The sequence below is a fragment of the Myotis myotis genome, unplaced genomic scaffold (assembly GCF_014108235.1).
Source record: "Myotis myotis isolate mMyoMyo1 unplaced genomic scaffold, mMyoMyo1.p scaffold_m19_p_3, whole genome shotgun sequence".
NCBI lineage: Eukaryota > Metazoa > Chordata > Mammalia > Chiroptera > Vespertilionidae > Myotis > Myotis myotis.
The window spans coordinates 7,666,576-7,675,857 of NW_023416335.1; positions in this window are offsets into that span (position 1 = coordinate 7,666,576).

A 9,282-nucleotide genomic window follows, 5' to 3' on the forward strand; every position below is an offset into this window, starting at 1 on the left:
AGATTCCGCCCTAAACTAGATGAAGGATTAAAATAATCTGATTAGTCCCTGGGAGTTAACAGGGTCTGGCCTATAGAGGGACTTTCAGTCCCAGCAACTACACAGAGCAGGGTAACAATTAAAGAACCAGCTCTGGGCAGTGGACTTCCCCAACCAGTTTTAAGTGCAATAGAGAAAATAAACCCAAGCTACTGGATAGAGAGGCCGTATAGCCTCGTAGGTCAATCCAGAAACACTGCCACCCAGAGGCTGAACCACAAACTGACTCTTAGGTAAATACAAATTAAGGCAGTCTGGGACACAAATACGGCCTGCTTTAAAATCAGGACTGTGGTTTATAACACGGAGGAACAGTGTATCGCAGGGAAGTTCAACATTCTCCTGAATACCTGGCAGGACTAAGGCGAGCCAGACTGAAGAGTAGAGGAACTGAAGGACCTTCACTACTGCAAATTTTTATTTTTTTTTTATTCTTTTTTCACCTTTTAACTAAGAAACCAATTTTTTTTTCTTTTTACATCACCTGATTTTACCCTTTTAATTACTACATTTTTATTTTTAACCAGTATTACTACTGCTACCATTTTACCATTTTTTAAGTGGCATTTTATTTTCTCTTTATTTTATTTTGGGATTAGTGTTCTACATTCTATTTTCATCGTTTCTTTAGCATCATTTTTATCTACCTCAATTTTACCTCTATGCTAAAACCCTCTTCCTCACTTTCCCCTTTTGTTATACTGTTTCTCTTACCCTATTCCTGCTTTAGATTTTCCTTATTCCTTCTTTTTACCACCAGTCAAAATTTCACCCTACTTTTATATCCTATTTCCAATCCACTGCTCTAAAACCTTATACACCTCTCCCTTATCTTTCTTCACTATCCAAATTTTCTTTTCTTTTCTTTTATCTTTCTATTGTTTTGTTGCTGTTTGCATGATTGTTGAGTATATTGGTTTTTTTTTTTTTGGATTGGTTGTGAGGTTGTTTTTCTTTTTCTTTTTCTTTTTCTGCTGTTTTTTTTTCTCCCCCTCCCCCGCCCACCTCTAGTTATTCTTGTGCTTCTGTTTTCCCTTGCCTCACTTGATACTATTGGTTGTTTGTAGTTTGCATTCATCTCCAGGAATCTGTTGCTGGAATTTGTTGGGATTAGTGGTGGTTCTATCAGAGTTTTCTCCTCATATAAATAGTCTCTTCCCCTCTTCTACTTCATTCTCTCTTTTCGTTTTATTTTTTCTCTCTCCTTTTTCCCAATTTCATTTTTGCACTCCTTTTGTTTCTTTTCTTTTTTCTCTTTTATCTTTTTCTCTTCTTTCTTCCTTATCCCCTAATTCTCTTAACTGGGGTGGTCACGTTTATTTGGGGTTATTAATATTGTGAATACATTTGTGTTCAGTGCCTGGTGCGTTGTGTCTTGTTGTGCTGTATTTTGTGCCTTTAAATCAACGCAGCAGATCCAAGCAACAGCAGCCTCTTGAGCACCACACACTCTCTCTGAGGAACAGCAGCTGTATGTGAAGCCTCCCCCCACCAGCCAGAAGAGCCACCACAGCTGTGAACAGCACCCACCAGTGGAGCTACTGCAAACTGAGGAGCAGCTGCTACCACAACTGCCTGAGGAGCAAGCACAGCCTGAGGAGCCACTGCCACCCAGGGAGCAGCCACTGAACGACTCAATGTCTAGATATGTCCGTGAGATCAAACATGGGTAGACAAAGAAACCCCCCAAAGGAAAGAAAAGGAGGACTGGCCAGAGAAGCAGCTAAGTGATACAGAGGCATGCACCATGACATAAAAAGAATTCAGAATAAGGGTCCTAGAGTGCATAAACCAGATGGAGGAAAAAATCAACAACTTATGCAAGAAGCAAGAAGAAACAGATGAAAAAAATCAATAACTTATGTAAGAACCAAGAAGAAATGAAGAGTGATGTAGCTGCAATAAAAAACACCATTGAAAGTATCAATAGTAGACTAGGAGAAGCGGAGGACCAAATTAGTGAATTAGAAGACAAGGAAGCAAAACACACCCAAACTGAACTGCAATTGGAGAAAAAAATTAAAAGACAGGAGGAGAGCCTAAGGGAGCTTTGGGACAACATGAAACAAAACAATATACGAATAATAGGGGTACCAGAGCAACAGAAAGAGGAACAAGGATTAGAAAACCTATTTGAAGAAATAATATCAGAAAACTTCCCGGAAGTGGGGAAGAAAAAAGTCAGACAAGCACAGAGAGCCCCAAACAAGGTGAACCTGAAAAGACCCACACCAAGACACAGCATAATTACCATGGCAAATGGTCAGGACAAAGAGAGAATCTTACAGGCTGCAAGAGAGAGATGGAAAGTTACATACAAGGGATCTCTCATTAGATTGTCAAATGATTTCTCAACAGAAACACATCAGGCCAGAAAAGAATGGACAGAAATTTACAAAGTGATGCAAAGCAAAGGACTGAATCCAAGAATACTCTATCCAGCAAGGCTATCATTCAAAATTGAAGGGGAAATAAGAAGCTCCACAGACAAAAAAAGGCCAAGGGAGTTTATCACCACCAAGCCAGCAATGCAAGGAATGCTAAAGGGACTGGTGTAAAAAGAAGAAATAAAAAGTTTAGAAAGAAAATAGCCACACAAAAATAGAAATGGCTGCAAACAAGTACCTTTCAATAATAACTTTAAATGTAAATGGAATAAATGCTCCAATCAAAACACATCGGGTGGCTGAATGGATAAAAAAACATGACCCATACATTTGCTGTCTACAAGAGACCCACCTCATTAGAAGGGACTCACACAGACTGAAAGTAAAGGGATGGAAAAATATATTTCAGGCATATGGAAATGAAAAGAAAGCTGGGGTAGCTATACTTATATCGGACAAAATAGACCTCAAAGTGAAGACCATAACAAGAGATAAGGGAGGCCACTTCATAATACTAAAGGGATCAATACAACAAGAAGATATAACCCTGATAAATATATATGCACCCAATGCAGGAGCACCCAAATACGTAAAAAAACTCCTGGAAGATATCAAAGGAGAGATCGACAACAATACAATCATAGTAGGGGACTTTAATATACCACTGATATCACTGGATAAATCCTCTAGACACACAATCAGCAAAGAAACAGCAATCCTAAATGACTCACTAGATCAGATGGACTTAATTGACATCTTCAGAACACTTCACCCCAAAGCCATGGAATATACATTCTACTCAAGTGCTCATAGGACAGATTCAAAAATAGACCACATATTGGGTCACAAACAAAGTCTCCCCAAATTCAAGAAGATTGAAATCATACCAAGCATCTTTTCAGACCAAAAGGGCATAATATTAGATATAAACTACAATAAAAACAACTCAAAATACTGAAACACTTGGAAGCTGAATAGCATGTTATTAAATATTGATTGGGTTACCAATGAGATCAAAGAAGAAATTAAAAACATTCTGGAAACTAATGACAATGAAAATACAACAATCCAAAACCTATGGGACACAATGAAAGCAGTCCTGAGAGGGAAGTTTATAGCTCTACAGGCCTATCTCAACAAATAAGAAAAAATGGTAGTAAATCATCTAACTCTACATCTCAAAGAATTGGAAAGAGAGCAACAAGAAAAGCCCAGAGTGAGCAGAAGGAAGGAGATAATAAAGATTAGAGCAGAAATAAATGACATAGAGACCAAAAAAACAATACAGAAAATCAATGAAACCAAGAGCTGACTCTTTCAAAGGATAAACAAGATTGATGAACCTCTAGCCAGGCTCACCAAGAAGCAAAGAGAGAGGACCCAAATAAACAAAATCAGAAACGATAGAGGCGAAATAACAACAGACCCCACAGAAATACAAATGATAGTTAAAAAAAACTATGGACAACTCTACTCCAACAAACTAGACAACCTGGAGGAAATGGACAAATTCCTAGAAAAGTACAGCATTCCAAAACTCAATCAAGAAGAATCTAAAAATCTCAATAGGCCAATAACTATGAAAGAAATTGAAGCAGTCATCAAAAAGCTTCCATCAAACAAAAGCCAGGACCAGACGGCTTCACAGGGGAGTTTTACCAAACATTCAAGGAAGATTTAAAACCTATCCTCCTCAGACTACTACAAAAAATCCAAGAGGAAGGAACACTTCCAAGCTCATTCTATGAAGCCAGCATCACCCTAATACCAAAACCAGGTAAAGACAACACAATGAAAGAGAATTACAGGCCAATATCCCTCATGAACATAGATGCCAAAATCCTCAACAAAATCTTAGCAAATCGGATCCAGCAGTACATCAGAAAGATCATACACCATGACCAAGTAGGATTTATCCCAGGAATGCAAGGATGGTACAATATCCGCAAATCAATAAATGTGATATATCACATAAACAAATTGAAAGAAAAAAACCACATGGTCATATCAATTGATGCAGAAAAAGCATTTGACAAAATCCAACACCCATTTTTGATAAAAACTCTCAGCAAGGTGGGGATAGAAGGATCATACCTCAACATAATAAAAGCCATATATGACAGGCCCACAGCCAACATCATACTCAATGGACAAAAACTAACACCATTTCCCCTAAGAACAGGAATAAGACAGGGATGCCCACTCTCACCACTTCTGTTCAACATAGTACTGGAAATATCAGCCATTGCAATTAGACAAGAAGAAGAAGAAAAAGGCATCCAAATTGGAAAAGAGGAAGTAAAACTGTCCTTATTTGCAGACGACATGCTATTATACATACAAAACCCTAAAGACGCCATCTTAAAACTACTAGACTTAATACATGAATTTGGCAATGTGGCAGGATACAAAATTAACCCCAAGAAATCTAAGGCATTTCTATACACCAATAGTGAACTTTCAGAAAGAGAGTCTAAAAAATCAATCCCATTTACCATCGCACCAAAAAAATTAAGCTATCTAGGAATAAACTTAAATAAAGAGGTAAAAGACCTCTAATCAGAAAACTACAGGATGTTGAAAAAATAGATAGAGGAAGACATAAACAGATGGAAGAACATGCCATGTTCCTGGATTGGTATAATCAACATCATTAAAATGTCCATACTACCCAAAGCAATCTATAAATTCAACGCACTTCCCATTAAAATACCAACAGCATATTTCACAGATCTAGAATGAACTCTCCAAAAATTCATCTGGAATAAAAAAAGACCCCAAATAGCTGCAGCGATCCTGAGAAAGAACAAAGTAGGTGGGATCTAAATACCATAGATCAAGCTGTATTACAAAGCCACTGTTCTCAAAACTGCCTGGTACTGGCACAAGACTAGACATATAGATCAATGGAATAGAATTGAGAGCCCAGAAATTGGCCCGAACCTATATGTTCAATTAATATTTGACAAAGGAGGCAAGAACACACAATGGAGTCAAGATAGTCTCTTCAAGAAATGGTGTTGGGAAAATTGGACAGATACATGCAAGAAAATGAAACTAGACCACCAACTTACATCATACACAAAAATAAACTAAAAATGGATAAAGGACTTAAATGTACGACAAGAAACCATAAAAATTCTAGAAGATTCCAAAGGCAACAAAATCTCAGACAGATGCCGAAGCAATTTCTTCACTGATACAGCTCCTAGGGCACTTGAAACTAAAGAGAAAATGAACAAATGGGACTACATCAAAATAAAAAGCTTCTGCACAGCAAAAGAAACCATCATCAAAACAACAAGAAAGCCCACTGCGTGGGAAAACATATTTGCCAATGTCATATCTGATAAGGGCCTAATCTCCAAAATTCATAGGGAACTCATACAACTTAACAAAAGGAAGATAAACAATCCAATCAAAAAATGGGCAAAGGATCTAAATAGACACCTTTCAAAAGAGGACATTCAGAAAGCCAAGAGACATATGAAAACATGCTCAAAGTCACTAATCATCTGAGAGATGCAAATCAAAACAACCATGAGGTACCATCTCACACCTGTCAGAATGGCCATCATCAACAAATCAACAAACAACAAGTGCTGGGGAGGATGTGGGGAAAAAGGAACAGTCGTACACTGCTGGTGGGAATGCAGACTGGTGCAGCCACTATGGAAGACAGTATGGAGTTTCCTCAAAAAACTAAAAATGAAACTCCCATTTGACCCTGTGATCCCACTTCTAGGAATATATCCCAAGAAACCAGAAACACCAATCAGAAAGGATATATGCACCCCTATGTTCATAGCAGCACAATTCACCATAGCTAAGATCTGGAAACAGCCTAAGTGCCCATCAGTAGATGAATGGATTAGAAAACTGTGGTACATCTACAGGATGGAATACTATGCTGCTGTAAAAAAGAAGCAACTCTTACCATTTGCAATGGCATGGATGGAACTGGAGAGCATTATGCTAAGTGAAATAAGCCAGTCAATGAAGGAAAAATACCACATGATCTCACTCATTCATGGATAATAAAGACCATTATAAATTTATGAACAAAAATAGATACAGAGGCAGAGCTGCCTCAAACAGACTGTCAAACTGCAGCGGGAAGGCCAGGGAAGGTAGGGGGGCAGTAGGGGGGGTAAGAGATCAACCAAAGGACTTATATGCATGTATATAAGCATAACCAATGGACATTAGACACTGGGGGGTAGGGGAGGCCAGGGTATTGTCAAGGGCGGGGGAAGAAAGGAGACATATGTAATACCCTTTGTAATTCTTTAAGCAATAAAAAAAGAAATTTCAATAGTTACTAATATATCTTATAAATAATAACATAAACTTGCTTTATACGAATTTTTTTGAAGACAGCCTATGTAAAGGAAAACAGAACTAGAGGGTGTCCCCAAAAAATGTACACACACACTTTGAATAATTATAAAAGCAGTGTTTGTTAAGATACATTTCATTTTCAAAATGTAATAGAACCAGCTGCTAAAGTGTGTGTACATTTTTGGGGCCAACCTGTATATTAGTATATTTGACTGGATTAACATTTTGTGCGATACTACTGGATCGCCACTAGATGTCAATCTTTCCCATCTTTTGTCACTGAAAACCATGCCAGATGGATTTTAATGTGCTTTTGTTGCTATTTGCAAAATGTAGGATGTAGTGAAGATTCATTTCAGTGCAGATGCAGAATCCTGTTTAGATAGGAAATCACTTTTGCAGCGAGCAGTATCGAGTATGCACAGCCAGCAGAAAGCGTCCAGATGCTGACACGCACCGTGGATGAATGCTCTCACTCCCGCAGGCAAACAGGGTCCCGGAACTACAAACCTTACTTCTCAACTCACAACCGCTGGAAAGGTGGCTACAGTTTTGTCCAGGAGAGCAATATTAAGTTACCAAGGGCAAACACTTTTATACAGATTTGTTCAGTCTGACTTCAAAAGCTTACCCTTTTTAAGATTCATCTCAGATCTTATTTGCAGATTTCTGTTCTCAAGGTCCTTTTTCATAAGATGTTCTATAACCATCTATAGTTGATTTATCAAATATGTTCTATAACATTTCTTTAATATTTGCCACATCCCAGGCCGTTTTAAACAATGACATATCTGTTAGTGCATTTAAGCTTCACAATAATTCTTTGAAGGGGGAAAGACTGTTATTTCCATTCTGCAGATTTGTAAACTGAGGCACAGAGAAGTTGATGGTTTGGCAGAGCCACAGTCTAGTTTAGGCCATTGGTGACAGACCTTACACCATACTTCTATGTAGGGCACCCCCTGCAAAGCCCCTGCCGAAAATACCAAGAAGCCAAAGCTCACTATATTTACCAAAGAATAAAAAATTGTTTTACAATTTAGAGGAATGCTGTAGCTAAAAAGAGACAGCAGGAGGAAAAATTATTAGATTTTTAATGTGAAGAGTAAAATACTCAGAGTCCTAAGTAATCCATGAGGCCTACAGCTTATATAAAATTGTAGAAGGATGAAGAATTAGTATAATTTTCAAAACAAAGCACCTATATTGATTATTTAGAAATGTAACAACTTCAAAATGAGTGCTGAAATATATCCGAGACAATAATTATTAGGTGAGATCATAGGAAGTTGCCAGTAGTACAGTGGGGCCTTAACTTACGAGTTTAATTCGTTCCCTGACGGAGCTCGTAACTCAAATTACTCGTATGTCAAATCACTGTGACGTTCGCTGTGCCAACTAGCGGTGGGGTATCTGAAGCTGGCACGTACTTAACCCGAATTTTAGCTCGCAACTCAAAGCAAAAAATTGGCCGAGAGACTGCTCGTATCTCGAAAAAACTCGTTAGTCTGGACACTCGTAAGTCAAGGCCCCACTGTATACTGTTTTGAACCAGAAAAACAGAAACTTTATGTTACAATCTTATACCTTGGATAAATGGGTTCAATAACATTTGTTAACATTCAATATTTTTTCCTCACTTTGAAGCACTTTAGGATACATTTATCAGTAGAAAGTGAAAGAATATATATCTACACTAATAAAAGACAAAGATGCTAATTGAACACACCTTCGCTAAGCCATAAGCCATGCCCCCCAGCCAATCAGAATGACTATATGCAAATTAACCCAACCAAGATGGCGACCAGCAGCCACAGAGCTGGAGCAAGCAGGAGGCTTGGTTGCCCAGGTGATGGAGGAAGCCAAAATCCTGCCTGCCATGAGCCAGCTGTGGCCTCTGCTCATGGCAACAAAGTTTCAATTATAGAAGACAAATAAATCCCAGATACTTGCTTCCAGCCAGCCTCCACTGGGAGCTTGGGTGGCTGAAAGTTGTGCCAAGCATGCAAATAGCAATCAGTCCCTCACCCAAGCTGGCCACACCCTCATGGGGTGAGGGTCCCTGCTGGGGGGCTTAGCCATCCTGAAAACGGCCCTCAGCTCCTCACCCAGACTGGCCAGGGACCCCAGCAGGACCCCCACACCCTGAAGGATCTGTGGCCAACCTGAAAATGGCCCTCAGCCCCCCCCCCCAGGCTGGCCAGGCACCCCAGTGGGGACACCCACCATGAAGGGGCTGTGGCCAGACTGCAAACAGCCATCAGCCCCTCACCCAGGCTGTCCAGGCACCCCAGGGGGAACCCCTACCCTGAAGGGACTGTGGCCTGCCTGCAAATGGCCCTCAGCCCCCCACCCAGGCTGTCCAGGCACCCCAGTGGGGACACCCACCCTGACGGGGCTGTGGCCAGACTGCAAACAGCCATCAGCCCCTCACCCAGGCTGGCCAGGCACTCCTATATAATAAAAGGTTAATATGGAAATTGAACCTAACAGTAGAATGACTGGGAATGACTTG